This window comes from Elephantulus edwardii, unplaced genomic scaffold, assembly GCF_000299155.1.
Source record: "Elephantulus edwardii isolate Elephantulus edwardi_28Jun2011 unplaced genomic scaffold, EleEdw1.0 scaffold00157, whole genome shotgun sequence".
Classification (NCBI taxonomy): Eukaryota; Metazoa; Chordata; class Mammalia; order Macroscelidea; family Macroscelididae; genus Elephantulus; species Elephantulus edwardii.
In genome coordinates this window covers 443731-461703 of record NW_006399907.1, presented here as the reverse complement: position 1 = coordinate 461703, position 17973 = coordinate 443731, and positions in this window count along the sequence as shown.

Sequence of the window (17973 nt, the reverse complement as noted above, 5' to 3'; positions counted from 1 at the left end):
GGGAAGACCCTCTATGAGATGAATTGATTCGGTGACTAGAGTAATCGGGATGGGTGTGTCAGAGGCAGTGTGGTTGGCACAGGACAGAGCAGGGTTTAGGGCTGTTGTGCATAGGGTTGCTATGAGTCGCAAACGACTCGACGGCAAATAACAACAACAAGATGATTTCAGATTTTTCAGTCTATTTTTTAAACAGAGACACTCGCCCCTAGGATCCAGAGCTGTTGGCAACTGACCCGTGTGTCCTGGTCGCTGGCCCTGCCCCAGGACAGTGACCGGATTTCTGCTGGCCAGAGCCGGAGCCCCTGGAGGCGGGCATCGCTGAGATGGGCTGTGCCTTATGCTGTGGGTACACATGGTGAGGCAGCTTGGGTGGTCGCAGGAGGGTCATTGCAGAGCTGGCCCCCCACTGACAGCACCCACCACATGGACAGAGAGAGAAGGAGGTGGGCCTGTGGGGGTGCTGGCCGAGGGGCATAGCTGGCAGTCAGTGCGGCACTCACCCCTGGCTCCTGCTGTATGCAGCCCAGGCTGTTGGAGGAGCCGGGTTGGGATCTGTCTTGCGGCGCAGGTCAAGAATTCTAAGCAGCTCAGGTAGGGGTGTTTGGGGGCTACAAGGAGAGTAGGATGAAAGAGGGAGGGGTCCCAGCCACAGAGATAGCCGCCATGGGGAGGTGGGAGGTGGGGAGCTGGGGGTGTCCCTTAGACCTACCTCATGCCACAATAGGTCTCAGTGGCCAGGGGGGAGCACATGCTTGGTGACCCCTGGGCCAAAGCTCCAGACAATGAAGGTAGCTAATATAATATTTTTATTACAATGTTCTGATTATAAAAATAAAACTTGTTTCCTTAAAACAACAACAACAACAACAACAAAAAACCATACAAGAAGAATGTGTATTTGTTTTATTGACTATCCAAAGGCATTTGACTACATGGATCACAAATTTAGAAGAATGGGAATCCAGAATACTTAATTGTGCTCATGCAAAACCTATACCTGTACCTATACAAACAGGCTGTTGTGTGAACAGAGCAAGGGAACACAACATGGTTTAAAATTAAAAAGAGTGTCTCAGGGTTTTATTCTCTCTCCATACCTATTCAACCTGTATGTTGATCAAATTAGTTGAGAAACTGGACTTTATAAAGAAGAATGTAGCATCAATATCACAGGAAGATTCTATTGGAACACTGTAAATAAGAATCTACTTGAAGACAGTAGGTTTAGTTTTTTGGCATTCACATATGGTTACTGTACATAATTGATGATGTCCACAACAGCAGTGTATAAAGAAACTTCACTGTATTAAAGGAATATTCTCTGGAACTGTCAGTTTAGACGGACCTGGGACAGCCCACAGTGGAGCTGACTGCACTAATATATAAGAATGAAAGATTGTGCTTTTACATTGATATTATGCCAAAACTTCCTGGAATTTCTGTGATTAAAATTTCAGAACTTCTAAAACGGACAAGAAAAGATAGAAAGTGTCTTTGTTATTTATTGTTGCTAGGTGCCATTGAATCAAATATGACACATGCAACAGATCTTAACCCTGCTGTATCCTGTTCCAAGCACATCATCTGTGACACACTTGAACCCAATGCTTCAGTCACTGTGTCATTCCAGCTCATTGATTCTCTTTCATTGTTCTCTACCTTTCCAAGCATGATGTCCTTTTCCAAGGAATAGTTCCTCCTAACATGCCAAAACATGTGAGATGAAGTTTCGCCATCCTTTCCTCTAAGGAACACTCTGGCTGTACCTTCCCCAAGATGTATCTGTTTGGGTTTTTTTGGTTGTTCGTTTTTTGGGTTGTTGTGTTGTTGTTTTTTTAGCAATCCACGAGATATTCAGTACTGTTCTCCAACATCACAACTCAAAGTCATAAATTCCTCTTTTCTTAAAATTTTCATTGTCTGGATCTTAGCAGCATAGCGAGTGATTGAAAAGACTATGGCCTGAATCAGATGTACCATACTCTTCCAACTGATATCATTGCTCCTTAATAATCTGGAGACGTCCCTCACAGCAGACTATTCCAATGCAAGATATCTCCTTAGTACCTGACTGCTGGTATATAGGGCCGCTATAACTAAATGACAACGGGAGATTGTTTTAATAAAAAGAAAGTTGTTTATTCATGGTTTGTTGTTAAAGACACATTAACAAAGACAATACATTTTCAAATGGAATTATAAATAAAACTGTAGAAGTTAGGATTTACAAGGCATATTTTGGGGCACAAAATTTAATTTTTTGTAAGACAAAAAATACCTCAGCACAGTCCTGGAAAAGGAATAATAAATTCTTCAGGATTAACACTTAACTCTGATGCAACAAAATTGATTCCCCTTGGTAATCAGGAAGAAATTAAAGTTAATGAATTAAATATGCAAGTCTTCTTTTGTTGTAATTCTCTTTTGCAAATATAGTGGTGATGTTGCATTACTAGCATTTATTTGAAACCTACTTTCTAGCTATCTTGAGCACATTCCCTCCTGAGCATTTGTATGCTTAGAATTTTGATTTTGAGTACATTGATTGCATTTCAAGATCTTAAACTTATCTTAAAATTTTCATTTAAAATGAAAGATAATAAGGCATCTGTGTGTTTGTCCCTGTTATTATCTATTATTATAGACCAGGAAGTGCTTTATTTTCCGTGTTTGTTGAAAGATTTTCATTCCAGTCTTAAAATGGCAAGTTTAACAGACCTTTTAAAAGGAGGGCAGAAGAGATGAGACATTTGTAAACTTTCTATACAATATTATAGTATTCATAGGTTATATGAAATATGTTCATGGGATAAATATGTTGTTATTTTTTATACTCAGATGTTTCAGTGGTATATTTCAGATTTCAGAACCACTCTCACTCGTATGAAGCCTGTGTATTTTTTAGTTATTAATTCACTAATGTCCTTTTTTCAAAGCAGGAGTGGCATCCACTTCCTAAACAACCTGCCTCTGGAAACTCTATGAGCTTTGATAAATGTTGGTAGTTATAGAAAGGCTTCAGGCCTTTTGTTCATAGGGTTGCTATGAGTTGTGCTCATCTCGAAGTCAATCAACAACAACAACAACAACAACAATGTCCTTTTAAATTATATATATGTGATTTAACACAATATCCTTTGGGTTATTGATAAAAACACAGGCATTCAGAAAAGGACAAGTTATTTTTGTGAATTTTTTATTTTTCTGAAGCTATGTTGATTTCTACGTGCTCTAGTTTTCTGCTCTTGAACTAGGGTGGGGAGATGAGATTTTAGCTTTATAGATAACTTATAGTAAAGCCAATTAAGCCCTGTTTTTACCAATGTTTACAAAGAATTAGTACCTTTGATGATAATGACTCTAGTATTAGGTGCATCCTCAAGTGAAATTTTTAAGCTAGGTTCTGCGCGACTAGAGATTATCTGGAAAAATAAGTGGAAAGCCACAATACAGAGTTTTGGCTAGTGTGTATATGTATAAAGACGTTGTTGTTGTGTATCGCAGAGTTAGAACCGACCCACAGCTGACCCATAGCAGACCGTCCCGCTGGTTTTCATAGGCAACAATCACATGGGAGGAGATTGCCCATCCTTCTCCCACTGAGTAAGCGGTGGCTTCAAACCATGTGCTTTTGGGATTGCAGTGTAGCTTCTTGCCAGTGGGCCACCAGAACTCCCTATAAACACTATCCCCAATGAAATATTCAACGTGGGAATGTTTTGGCCATGTTTCATTAGACATTACATTCCATACTTGGAATTCATGGCACCACACTCAGTCTACTTACGGCATTGTTGATGGGTTCCCTTGAGCCGCAGTGAGCTTCTGAGGCCCTCTGCATACCAATGCACACCTCTGGATAACAGACTGCAGTGCCTGGAATGACTTTTTTTTCCAAAGTGAGATTCCATAGATGAGCTTTTAGAAGTCTAAAGCACCAGACAATTGTCTCTTTCTCCCCACCCCACACTCTCCTTCCCCCTTTTGTCTTTCTTGTCTATTTATAGCCTATAGTCTTCCAGAGAGCCGTTAGAGGAATGTTAAACAGTCTTGCCTATTTTTTTTAACCCCTTAACTGTTACTTACAAGGATTTTTGGAGTATTCTAAAAGGTTTGGTGACAGCATTCTTAGTGAGTTATCCAGAGGTGAATTTCTCTCCACCTTATTTGATAAAATGGTCCTGAAAATCTGGTGAAGGCAGCTCCCCTCACCTCCTGAACAATGTGACACCTTTTCCCACCCAGTTAACTTAAGGCCAATGCCTTCACCTGAAGGGTCAGAATTTCCCCAAGGGTCAGAATACTCAGACTATGCTTAGATGACTTAAATGGCCATATTCTCTGGCATTATTCAGTAAATTCCTCAAAGGTTCAAGAGTTGAATTGTTTTTCTCTCCTTGCAAATAATGACACCAGGACTTTTTTGATTTACCTAATGTGTATAGTTTGGAGAATAAGGAAAAATATCAAACCTTTATAAAGCACTTTATTACATTCTTACTGCCTCTGATAGGTCTTAAATGTTAATCCCGTATTCCACATGGGAAAATAATGCTAAAAAGGAAGCAGTTTTCCAAGTGCAAAGAATATAAGAGAAAATGATTGGTTTTTTTTTCTTCTATAGTGTGAAAATTAAGAACATTAAGGCTATTGCATCAGTGCAATTTATTTATTTTCAGTTTAATTCAAAAAACATCTACTAAGTATGCACAAATACCGACACAGCATGAAGTTCTGTGGGCAGCAAAATGCTGAGGATTCTACCACCTCCCTCATCAACACCTGTGGCATTTTCGAGGCTATGACAAGGATTACACTTGATGTGTTCTCAGAGGGCTGTTGGAATTGTAGGAAGGGCATTGAGTTAAGCTTAGGGATGCATGCCTGGCCGCTCACAGAAGAGCATAATACCTGAGTTGTGCTCAGAGTGTGAAAAGGAGGTTGAAGACCAAAGACGACTGGGGTGGGGAAAAGGTAGAAAGAAGTATTTCTGGGAAGATGAGAGGGTAATTCAGGTATAAAGAACAATATGAGTAAAAATGGGAAGACACAGACTAGAGACATTAATCAGGGATCTATGAACAACTATTAAAAACCTAGAGGAGGCGAATGGCACGAGATGAGTGTAAGGCACTCAGCTTACTGAAGGCTTGGTTGAGAAACTGGACTTTAGTCATGAAGAGAATAGTAAGAGGGTGAATGGCGTGGACTCTGAAGGAACTAGATTTTGCCTTGCTTGCAAACTAACAAGTTAATCTGTCACAGCTTCATGGCTGCTGGCAGGAAACAAGAGATTGCTCAGTCAGAGACAAAGGATTTCATTATTCATCACTCAACAGGCAAAGTGACCTTCACATTCACATTGGTTCCCCTTCTACTCTAAATTTCATGTGAACAGGAAGGAGGCCCTGGTGGGTTTCTGTCACAGCTCAAACCTGCCTGACCTTGAGAGTCCCCAAATTTTATGAGGGGTCTGCAAGCAATCTACCTAACATTTATGCTGGAGGAAATATTATCTTTATTACACGCAGGAGAAAACGGCCTCTGTAGTTATAAAAAAAATCCTTGAAAAGGCAGTCCAAAGCAAAAGCTGTTAGAACTCTGCTCCCAAGATGTGCAGAAATGGGAGCAGCATGTGGACAGCATGAGAATAGGCTTGTATTTTATCCGTATCATTGTGGTGGAAGGTGGAGCTCAGACTTTAGGCAGGGATGCCAGGGAGTTCGGAGTTTGTTGCAATAGTCCAGGTGAAAGATGATGGGAACCTGAATTTGAAAAGTGCTAGTAATGAACTTCAGAACTAAATAGGAAGTGAAAATAGGCAGCTTTTGCCATATGAGAGAGGGACAATTATAAGCACACCTTTTAAATAAGGAGCAGACCATAAATATTTTAGGCTGTGTTGGCCATATGGCCCAAGATGCGTTTGATCTGCCATTGTAGTGTTTTCAGTACATAACCTAATGTATGCCATGGGGTTCTAGTAAAACTCAATTTATAAAAAACAAACTGCACTTTAGCCGATGGGTTGCTCTGGACTGGACTTTGCTTGTGGATACAGATGCTCATAGTTTCCAAGCTGAATAGATGATTTGTCAGCAAAAGGGGAATGCTTGTTCTCTCAGAGTACTGGTTTGATGTTGTTGTTGTTGATTGCCGTCGAGTCAAGCACTACTCAAAGCGACCCTATGAATAAAAGGCCTGAAGCTTTTCTGTAACTATTGACATTTATCAAAGTTCATAGAGTTTCTGGAGGCATGTTGTTCAGGAAGTGGATGCCACTGATAGGGTTGAGTAAATCAGAAGTTGGCTATCTAAAATGGGGATATTAAGGCATGAGGCCTGAAGTAGCTGGCTTACATGTTTCACAAATGTAATTGTTGGTAAGATGATTCTAAAGGGAAGAAAAACAAAACTCAAACTGCAGTTTGGTGATCCCTGGTCTAGAACAAATGCCAAGTTTTAATCTTGTATGAGAAGATGAAAGGAACCATGATGATACAATGATTAAGTGCTGGGATGCTAATTCAAAGGTCAGTGGTCTAAATCTACAAGTGACTCTGTGATTTCCACCTGGAGATTACAGCCTAGAAAAATCTATGGAACAATTCTATTCTCTCATTATAGTTCTATTCTACTCAATAGCATCTAATAACAATATTTAGATGACTGACCTTGAGAAGAATGGGACTCCAAGAACACCTGATTGTGCACATGCGAAACCTATACTTGGACCAGGAGGCAATTGTCAGAACAGAGCAAAGAAACACTGTGTGGTCCAAAATAAAAAAAGAAGTGTGTCAGGGATGTATCCTATATTCATATCTTTTCAATCTGTAGGCAGGACTGGTAATTTGAGAGGCTGGACTTTATGAGGAAGAATGTGGCATCAGGATTGGAGAAAGACTCATCAACATCTTGAGTTATGCAGATGCCACAACCTTACTTGTTGAAACTGAGGAGGGCCTGAAGCATCTGCAATAGAGGGTCAAGGAATGTAGTTTGAAATATGAGTTGGAGATCAACATCAAGAAGACAAAGATTCTCACCACTTGACCAACTGGTAGCATCGTGATAGATGAAGAAGAGACTGAGATTGTTAACAATTTTAGCTTGCTCATTTTCACAATCACATTCTTGGCACCAGCAGTCTGGAAATAAAAACACAAATTGCATTAGGGAAATCCGCTATCAGGGACCTCTCCAGAGTGCTGAAGAGTAAAATGATGTCAGTCTAGAGACTAAGGTACACCTGGTCCAGGCCATAGTCTTTGCAATCACTAGCTATTCATCAGAGAACTGGACAATGACCAAGGATGCCAGAAGAATTGAACGTATCATGGACTACCATGAACAAACAGGTCTGTCCGGAGAGGCTGAAATCAAGCTGCTCTTTGGAGGCAAAGATTTTGAGACTCCATCTCACATACTTAGATTATTTGGAGAAGGACATCATGCTTGGAAGAGTCAAAGGACAGTGCAAGAGAGGAAGACCCTCGATGAGATGGACTGAAACAACAACTGGAGTAATAAGGATATGTGTGTCAGAGATAGTAAGATTGGCTCAGGATAAAAAGGGGTTCAGAGCTATTGTGCATAGAGTCGCTATGAGTCGCAAGTGACTCGATGGCACATAACAATAAAAACAATTTTAGGGGATGGATTCAGCTAGATATTTTACTTAAAGAGTATTAGAAAGTAGGAAGATAAGTTTTTTCTGAAGTTTTAAATTTAAAGAAGTGGTGTCTACCCAGGTATAGATGACCACTATACAGTTGAATATATACATTTGAAATTCAAGTGGAGATCAATGTTAGAACTATTGAAAAGGTCTAAGTGAATACGTGTTTTTTCTGTTATCTATAGGGTTTCCAAAGGCCTTGTTAACTCAGAAGTGGACGATTAGTCCTGCTGCTTCTTCACCACAACCTGTGTTATGGAGATGACATAAGGGAAGAAGACTTCAATGACTACACACTATCATCATTGCCATGAGGAAAAAGGAGAGAGCTAATCCAAACACAAAACCCTGCAGAAACATCCTTATTTAAGAGTTAAAATTTAATTAGGAGGTTCAAAATGAACTTCAGATATATACAAACACATGAAAAGAAAGGATTAGAGAATGCATTTAAATGTTAAAACTGAGCAAAACAACCTGATCCAAGACCCAGTTTTTAAACTCCAAAAACTCTGAACATCAGTTATTCTTCCTCAGACTAATAGAAAATTTCTAAAAGAAAAAAAACAGGTATGTCTTGGAGAGAAAGTGCCAAATACTAATCACTAGACCACAGGGACCATAAACAGGTATGTCTTGGAGATAGTGCAAATGGAGTACTCATTGGAGGCAAGGATGGTAAAAGCTTCATCTTTCATACTTTGGACATGTTGCTAGGGAAGGCTATTCCTTGGAAAGCAGTTGCTAGGAAAGGCTATTCCTTGGAAAACAGTGTCATACTTGAAAGGATGGCAGATGAGTAAAAAAGAGGAAGACCCCAAACAAGATGCATTGACATGGTGACCACAGCAATTGGCTCCAGTGTATCAGAGATGGTGAGGACGGCCCAGGACAGGATAGGGTTCAGATTTGTTATTCATATGGTTGCTATGAGAAGTACTCAATTTGATGATACCTAAAAACAATGACAACAAAAAATTTCAGAGTCATGCTGCTATTTTTCTCCCTATGAGATTCAAGGTAAGTGGAAGAGGTCTTTTTTGGTTTGAAAGTCAATCAATCTACTTCATCAAAATCTAGTTCATTTTATCAGAAAAAAGCAGACAAGTGGGTTTGCTCCATTCTCTTCTAGACAGGAGAAAAAGACTGTTTACAGCCATTAGGTATTTCTTTACGTTGTCAGTGCTTCTCAAATATTTAATGGGAGCTTACCATGTGCACAGCCAGGCATCTTGCCTGTGTTTACACAAAATAATGATAATACCAAGATGACTTCAATCAATATCTCAAGAGATGGTCTTCAACACCATAGTGATGCTTTTAGTGTTTCCTCTGTTATACTTTGCAATTAAGCTTAGAAAGTTTCAAAACAACAACCACAAAAAACCCCATATGAATTCATGCTCTTTAATTCCCATGATTTCTGGGCTTAGGAACTGGAAACAGTAAATAAAACCACATCATTAAAAATGTTCTGCCTGAGTACTTTGGAATAAGGATCCACTCTATCCCCAACTACTTTAATTGTAAGAACAATTTTCTCTGATATTTTGTTTTAAAAATATGCTATCAGTATAAAATAAATGAGGTTTCTTTGAAAACTATGTGATTAAGAAAGTAATTGTGTCACAAATGAATTGGACCTTATTTTAGACAAATATTTTATTAACTTATTCATCTTGTATCCATGCTCAACACCCTTGACGCCAATCGTTAGGAGATCAGGAAATGTATTCCATTAAATAAGTCTGCTGTCAGAGATCTTTCCAAATAACTGAAGAGCAATGATGTTAGTTTGGAGACCAATTCAGGCTATGATTCAGGCTACAATATTTTTCAATAACTTGTTGCACATCTGAGAGCTGGACAATGAATAAGATGACAGACAGAAGAAGAACTGATGCCTTTGAATTGTGGTGTTGGAGAAAACTACTGAGTATCCCATCGAGTGCCAAAAATGCAATCAGAGTGATTCTTGGAGGAAAAGATGGTGAAGCTTTCTCTCTCATACTCTGGACATGTTGCAAGGACAGGCTGTTTCTTGGAGAAGGACATCATGCTTAGGAAAAAGTCTGTTAAAGAGGAAGACCCCCAATGAAATGGGCTGACACGGTGACTGACTGCAGCAATGGGCTCAAGCATGTCAGAGAGGATGAAAATGGCACAGCCTAAGACTGGGTTCAAGTCTGTTGTTCTTAGAGTTGCCATGAGTCATGCTGAACACAACAGCACCTAACAACAATAATAACATATGATAATAAAGGGAGCTCTGGTACCTTAGTATAAGACGTTGCACTGCAAACCCCAAAGGCAGGAGGTTTGAATCCACCAGGTGTTTCATGGGAGAAAGATAGATAATCTCCTCTTGTGCAATACATCACTTTTGAGAACTTCCTGGAGAGTCAGCTGTGGATCAGTTCAGACTCAGTGGTACAGAACAACAATACTACGGTACACAAATGGTTAAGTGAACAACTACTAGCCAAAAGCTTGGTGGTTCAAATCTATCCAGAGGGACCACCTGACAGGATTGGAGTTTTGTTTCTGAAAAGTCACAGCCCTTTAGAGCACACATGAAGCCACTCTGAGTTGAAATTGACTAAGTGGTAACCAAACAACAGCAACAAGAATTATGTTGGTCCAGGGTATTATTTAACTATCAGTGCAAAACAAGCTCCATCAAGAAGCATTTTTTAATGTTATGAACTTAAATTTATACTTGGATGTGAAACAATTCCATTTCTATTCTTTGTCGGGCTATTACTTTTTAGATCAGATAGAATGTCTTGTATTGTTAATTAACACTAATGAAAATTTATGTGTTGTGAGTAAATGCATTGGTGATTTACTGTTAACCTTCTGGAGAAAGAAGGGATCAGGCTTTTTTCCTATTTTTTTTCTCTTTTTTTTAAAACTAAATTTTATTAGTTTTAATGAACATTTATAGGGATTTTGGGTTTTCATTCCTTCATTGCTGCACCATTCTCTCTACCCTCCTCCCCAGTTTGTTCTTCTTCCCCCGCCATCCAAATGTCTGTTTTAATTGTCCAATTGCCACAGTGCTTGTCAAAGCCAGTTCTGATTAATCTTCTTTGTCAGTGTGTCCTTTGCCATTCCCTATCACTCCTCCCTGAGAGAGACTTCACCCTGATTCATAAGGAAAAGGGGATGGCGTATTCTCTTAGCTACTTCCTGCTGAAAAGGGACGCTGTGGGTTTCAGGGTGAAGGTCTTCTCTCACTACTCTAAAGGGCCCCTTTGGCAGTAGGAAACACATAGACTATTATGGAGATTGATTTTGGAATTTAGATGCACTGTTATTAATTGTGCTTAGCCGTACATGTTCATATCCTTGAAGATGTATCATGGGGGTGTTGCAGCCTAGAAGACACAAATTTGACTAACAAGTTATAAGTACACGAGTCCAAAAATTATGGAAAAGTAAAAGAAAGATGCTCCAAGATTATAAAACACTATTATAATGTTTATAGGCAAGGTTATTAATGCATGGTTTTGAACATTAATTATGGATATAGCTAAAAAGTCCCTCAGATTCCCTGCCATTAGGTCAGTTCTGACTCATAGTAACTCTTCATTGGCTTCTTTTTTTTTTTTTTTAAGATTTTTTTCCCCCTTGGTTTTTTTTTAATATATATATATATATATGAAATGGGGGTTCGTTGTTGTTGTTTCTTCTTGTTGTGTACTGTCAAATTGGATCTGTCAGGCACAGGAGGATATTGTCCCTCCTTCTCCAGCAGAGCATCCAGCGGATTTGAACAACATGCCTTCAGAATTGCAGTGCGTCCATTGGCTTCCGAGGCTGTAAATTGCTCGGGAGGAGATTATCCATTTTCCTCCCTGGGAGTTACTGGTCTGTTTGAATTGCTGGAGGAACACAGCCTCTGGTTTAGTGTGTGCAGACTTTACTTTAGAAGTGCAGCTCACTATGAGCTTTGCCAGTATTAAATCATAGTTGGGTTTAAGCACTGGTTTCACACAATGTTTGTACAGGTAGACAATGGCCCTTGTAAAAAATGACAGTTTATTCTCATCAAAGTATATTGCCTTGACAGACAGATAACAGATATCATGATGTCTTGTGGGGGATAAGTTTTCTCAAGTTCCAAGTAGATGTTGGCTTCGTGGATCCCTTACTCCTTTTATTATGTTGAAAACCTGCTTGAAAACCATAGATCTTTAACAGGAACCTGGCTGTGCATGATCAGACACTCATTCCTTATCTTCCCAAATATCTTTCTTAAAGAAGAGAGTAAAGTTGTCCAGCCCCCGGTGTACAACAATAAAAAAGATTGCAAATGAATGCAAATACACTTGGAAGATTTTCTTTCTCTCATCAGTTTTGATATACAGCTTGAATAGACTGTTATTTATAGTCAGTCCTCACATATAAATGCTCTCACTGTCATCTCGTGAGTGCTTTATGCTTTATGTGTACTGCCCTTCTCCAGATTCTCTGTATAATACATATATTACCTTGCCTGGGTAAGTGCAAAGATCACTGTCAACACAACTGTGAGCTCATTGCTGGAGAACATTTCTGCTCTATTAGCGTCTCTGGGGAGAGCTGCTCCTGCTGCCTTTACAACTCTCTTTCTAGTAAGAAATGTGTTTGGCACCGGGACTTGAACATTACTGCTTGTTTGCCGTGAAAACTTTAAAGTTTACTGCCATATGTTGTGAATAAGAAGTGAAAAGCTGAAAACTAAGTTTGGGGGAGTGACTTGAAGCCAAATTGTGAACGCCTCACATGCCAAGCTGGTGGGGCTGGAGGTATTTGGAGAAGAGGTGAGAACTGCGTTAGAAGCAGTGCTAAGGGAGATGCAATTGATCAGCAAGTACTTGGGAGATGGAGAGTCTGGGAGTGGGAGCTATGAAGGAGTACAGGGGAACCAGCCTAAGAACAACTACATGTATTGCAATAAGAAGAAACAAGGATTCTAAAAACAGACTATGCATATCTCAATGAAGAAGAACCCTATCAGCAAAGTCTTTAGGGAAAGGTTAGATACACAGAACAAGGATAAAATAACAGCATGGGAAGAGCAAAGAAAGAACAGTCAAGTAGACCGGCAAGAGTAATGATGAGGATGATAAAGTATCTTGAATTAAAAAATATTTCATTTCTTCCTCAGCAGATTTAATCATTCTTTCTCTTCACCCTTTCTTTTCCTCTTTCCCCACCCCTTATTTCTTCTTACTCCTTATTCAACACTTCCAACAGACTCTAAATTTGATTTGCTTTGGTTTTATCACTTCTCCTTGTTACCATACTGGTGGTGTTATTTGATTTTATCAGTGGTCCAACTATTGACTGAAGGCAGTGATGGTTCCGTGGCAGGATTCTATCCTTCTGTGAGAATTCTGCCCTGCCCTGGGCTTCATTCCAAGCAGATGTACCGCAAGCCTGCTGCTCCCTGGCAGCATGTATGCTGCTCTGTGATACTGAACAGGTTTTAGCTAAGCTTCCAGATGAAGCCAAAGGCTTGGTGATATACTTTTCAAAACGACACCCATTAGAACTGTGTGATTTAAAAGACAAAATGTTCTTGGAAAATTGAAGATATAAACCTTTCCATTTAAAATTCGGTTTGTAAAGCGTGCCAAAGATGGTGCCAGATAGGTTCCACCTTTGGGTTGGCAGAACAACTCCCTACTGATCGAGCCATTAGAGCTCTCCAATGACAATAAAGAGGATAATAATAGTAGTTATCGCTAAGGATTGTTTGGATAATTTAATAAAGAAATAAACATAAAATGCTTAGACTAATGTAAATGTTCAATAATATTCACTATTGAGAATATTTTGATTATTTTTAAATATAATATTTCCTTTTTGAAAATTACTGATATTTAATAATTTCCTTTATTATTAGGACCCTGGTGGTGTAATGGTTAAAATACATGGCTACTAATAGAAAGAATAGACGTTCAACTCTACTGGCTGCTCTGTGAGAGAAAGATATGGCAGTCTACTTGTGAAGATTCTCACCCTTGGAAACCTCATGTGAAGTTCTACTCAATCTTACAGGGTTGCTATGAGTTGGAACACACTCTCCAGCAACTGATTGTTTTTGCTTTGTTTTACCTCAATTATGTATTTATTATAAAGTTGTTGTTGTTACATGCTGTCAAGTCACCTGTGACCCATAGCGACCCTATGTATAGCAGCTCTGAAGCCAGCCCTGTCCTAAGCCAGTCTCACTAATTCCTACACATCAACCCTCATTGCCCTAGTCACTGTATCAATCCATGTCATCTGAGGTCTTCCTTTCCTGCGCTGACCCTCCACCCTTCCAAGCATGATGTCCTTCTCCAAGGACCAGTCTCTCCTGGCCATGTGTGCAAAGTATGTGAGACAGAGCTTCAAAATCCTAGCCTCCAACGAGAAATTTGGTCTCACTCTCTCCAAAACAGACAATGAGAGAAAGTTAAAAAGATCATCTTCCAAGTAAATTTTTCTTCCATCTAACATTTGGTACAAACAATTGCTTCTTGGTCTATGTATATGATTCCTATGAGCACAATTAAGTGTTCTGAGATTCTCTTCTTCTCAATGTTATCCATCATTTGTTAGGATTCACAGAGTCAAATAACTTTTGCATAATAAATGAAACATATGTAAACATCTTTCTGGTTTCTGTTCCTTCACTCAAAATCTAGCTGACATCAGCAATGATATTCCTCATTCTATACCCTCCTTTGAATTCAACTTGAATTTCTGATGGTTGCTTGTTGATGTACTGTTCTAGCTGTTTTTTAATATTACCAGTAAGATTTTACTTGCATGTAATACTGGTAATATTTTTTTGATAATTTCCAGTCTTTTGGGTCACCCTTCGAGGAAATTCGAACAAGTATGGATCTCTTCCAGTTGGTCAGGTTACCCTAATCTATATTTGTTGGCAGAGACTGAGGAGCACATCAAGGATTTCATCTGTTTCCTGAAACATCTTAATTGGTATTCTACCAATTCCTGGAGTCTTATTTTTTGCCAATGCTTTCAGTGAAGCTTGGACTTCTTTATTCAATACTACATGTTTGTATGCTACTTTTAAAAATGGTTTAGTGTTGACTGATTCTTTTTGGTACCCTGATTCTGTGTATTATTTTCATCTTCTTTTGATGCTTCATTATAACACCCTTGGTAGCAGCATTCAAGAAATCAAAAGGCATATTTTACTGGGGAAATCTGCTGTCAAGGACCTATCCAAAGTTCTAAAGATCAAGGGTGTCAGTTTAAAGACTACAGTGTGCTGCCTATACATCTGAAATTTGGACAATAAATCAAGACGGTCAAAGAAGAATGTCTTTGAATTGTGGTATTGATGAAAAGTATTGAATATCTCCTGGACTGCCAAAAGAACACAGAAATCTGTCTTGAAAGAAGTGTAAGCCAGAGTGATTCTTGGAGACAAGGATGATGAAACTTTGTCTCACTTTCTTTAGGAGTATCTTGAGGGGGGACCAGTCCTTAATGAGAGACGTAATGCTGGGACAGGTAGAGGGTTGGAGAAAGAGATGAAGATGCTAGATGAGGTGGATTGTTGCGGAGACTACTACAACGGGCTTGAAATGATGGAGATAGTGAGGATGGTGCAGGATAGACAAGGTTCAGATCTGCTGTTCATAGGGTTGTTATGAGTTGTAGTCAACCTGACAGAACCTAACAACAACAACATGAACATTAGTCTAAAAGATTTTGTCGGGAAGTTTATGGTCATTTCTCTTCATAGATACGTAAGGGTAAAATTGCTGGATCATGTGACAACTTTATGTTTAGCATTTCAATTGTTATTGTTGTGTACTGTTGAGTTGGAACTGACCCATAGTTGACCCTCTAGCAGGATTTAGAGGCAGTATGTCACACAGGAGGAGATTGCCATCTTTCTCCTGCAGAGCAGCTGGAGGATTCAAACTGCATACCTTTGAGGTGGCAGCACAATTCCTTCCTCTAAGCCACCAGAGCCCTCTTTATCATTTTGAGGAATTGTCAAATAGTTTGCTGAGTTAATGGTATAATTTTACATTCTCACAAATAATGTATGAAGGCTCTAATTGTTCCACATCCTTACCAACACTTCTTAATTTTTAAAATCTTTATTATTGTATTTTTATAGTCATTCTGTCACTGTGTATCATCATGTCAGAACTGACCCATCCATGGCTGACCATCCGGTGGGTTTTTCAGAGGCAGTTAATTACATGAGAGAAGACTTCCCATCCTTCTTCAATGGAGCAGCTGGTGGATTTGAACCATGTGACTTTGAGATTGCAGAGCAGCTTCTTACCACTGGCCACTAGAGTCATCCTAGAGAGTGTGAAATGTATTGAATTTGTTGGGCTGTAAACTTAAAGGCTATATGTCAGTTTGAACTTGAAGATACACAACAATGGCTAATAAGTAAATAAAATAAGAAAAAAATATTTAGATTAGTTTAATTTACAACCAGTAGTTTGAGGAGCCCTGGTGATAGAGTGTGTAATGTGTCAGGCTGGTAATCAAAAGGTTGACAATTCAAGGGGAGCTCTGGTGGCCTAGTGGCAAGAAGCTGCACTGTAATCCCAGAGGTGCATGGTTCAAATCCACCAGATACTCTGCCTGGGAATGAGGGACAATCTCCTCCTGTACCAGTCGGATCTGATTTGATGGCACACACATGCAAAAATAATAAAATTTTAAAAAATTTTTTTTTAAAAAAGGTTGACAATTCAAATTTACCAACTGCTTCTTCAGAGACATGTGGGCAATAACTTTCCTTAAGACTTAGAGTTTTGGAAAGCTGATGGAAGTTCTCTGTGAGCCAGAATCAACTTGATGGCAGTAGATTTGGTTTTATGAACTAAAAGACTGGTGGTTTGGTTTCAGATCCAAGATGGCGGTGGAGGCAGAGACAGTGTGGTGAGCTGCGGGAGCAACGAACCACTTAAAGCAGGGCCATTATGGCCCTCTACAGACTTCAGCTTATTGATAATTGAACATTTAAACAGTTGATGACTGGCCCTCAGTGAAGATCGAGGCTCAACAACAGGAATTCAAGGATTCCCAAGGAGGAATGGGTGAGTCTCGTGGCTCCCAACCCCCTCCCGCAGAGCCTGTGCCACGCCACACAGCCACTGCAGCTCCATGAGGCTTCCACAGCCAGAACCAATGGATCCCCTCACCCAGGATGGATGCTGGGCCCTGGTCCTCCTCAAGACTGGTACAGTGAAGCCACCACACTGCCGAAAGGTGGACTTGTTCTGGAGAGAATTCTTGGAGCCAGGATGGCGGCAGTGGGGGAAGCGGGCACCCGCAAGCCTCCTGCACAAGAGGGGCTGTGTAGCCGCTGAGTGCCCGTGCGGCAGGGTGGGGGGTCGCGCCCCCAGAGGCCGCCCTTGCAGAGGGGGGCTGCGGGCCCTCCACCGGCCACCTGTGCTGGGGGAGGCCCACGCTCCGCTGGCCACCTGTGTAGGAGGTGGGGGATGGGATGCATGCTTGCCATCTGCAGGTTTGGGTTTCCTTGGACAAGCCAAAGAAGACAATTACCTATACAATGGATTGCTGAAAGTCACTGTGAGTCTGATGACCTTAACAGTGGCAGCATGCACAAGAGGACTGACATCTTAAATGCACCACATATTTTGTTCTGTTGAATGCTTCTGCCAAAAGATGGTTAGATCCGGGGGAAGTCTGTTCACAATTCTCAGGTTCCCTTTATCATATATAAAGGGGGAGGGCAGTGACACCTACTTCAAAATATAGTATGACCACTTATTGGGGTAAAAGTGGAAGTGCTGGAATTGGAGACACTATCCCTGACCACAGAGTCCTCAGTTATGTGAGGGGATCAGACTGGGGTAGGGGCAATTGGAGGGGGAGTACCTGGGGGGGGTGTTGCCCTGCTCGGGATGGGCTGCCCTCGGCCCCTGGCTCGGGGCGAGCCGTTGCGGCCCTCTGTCTGGGGTGGGCTGCCCTCAGACCCTGGCTAGGGGCAAGCCGTCGTGGCCCTCTGTCTGGGGCGGGCTGCCCTCAGACCCTGGCTAGGGGCAAGCCGTCGCGGCCGTCAGGGTGAGCTCCTCAGTCCCCAGATTGTGCCATTTGGCCCTGAGTGGGGAAGGGAAAAAAATGCCTAGGGTATCCAGAGAATGTTACCTAGGCCACCTTCTGCCACCCTCCCCCCAGTAAACCTGAAAGCAACACCCTCAAAGCCCTTCTATTTGTAACTCACAAGTTTGTTCTCTCTAGGTTTGCTCCCTTTCCTATAGGTAACCTTAACACTGAGTTTT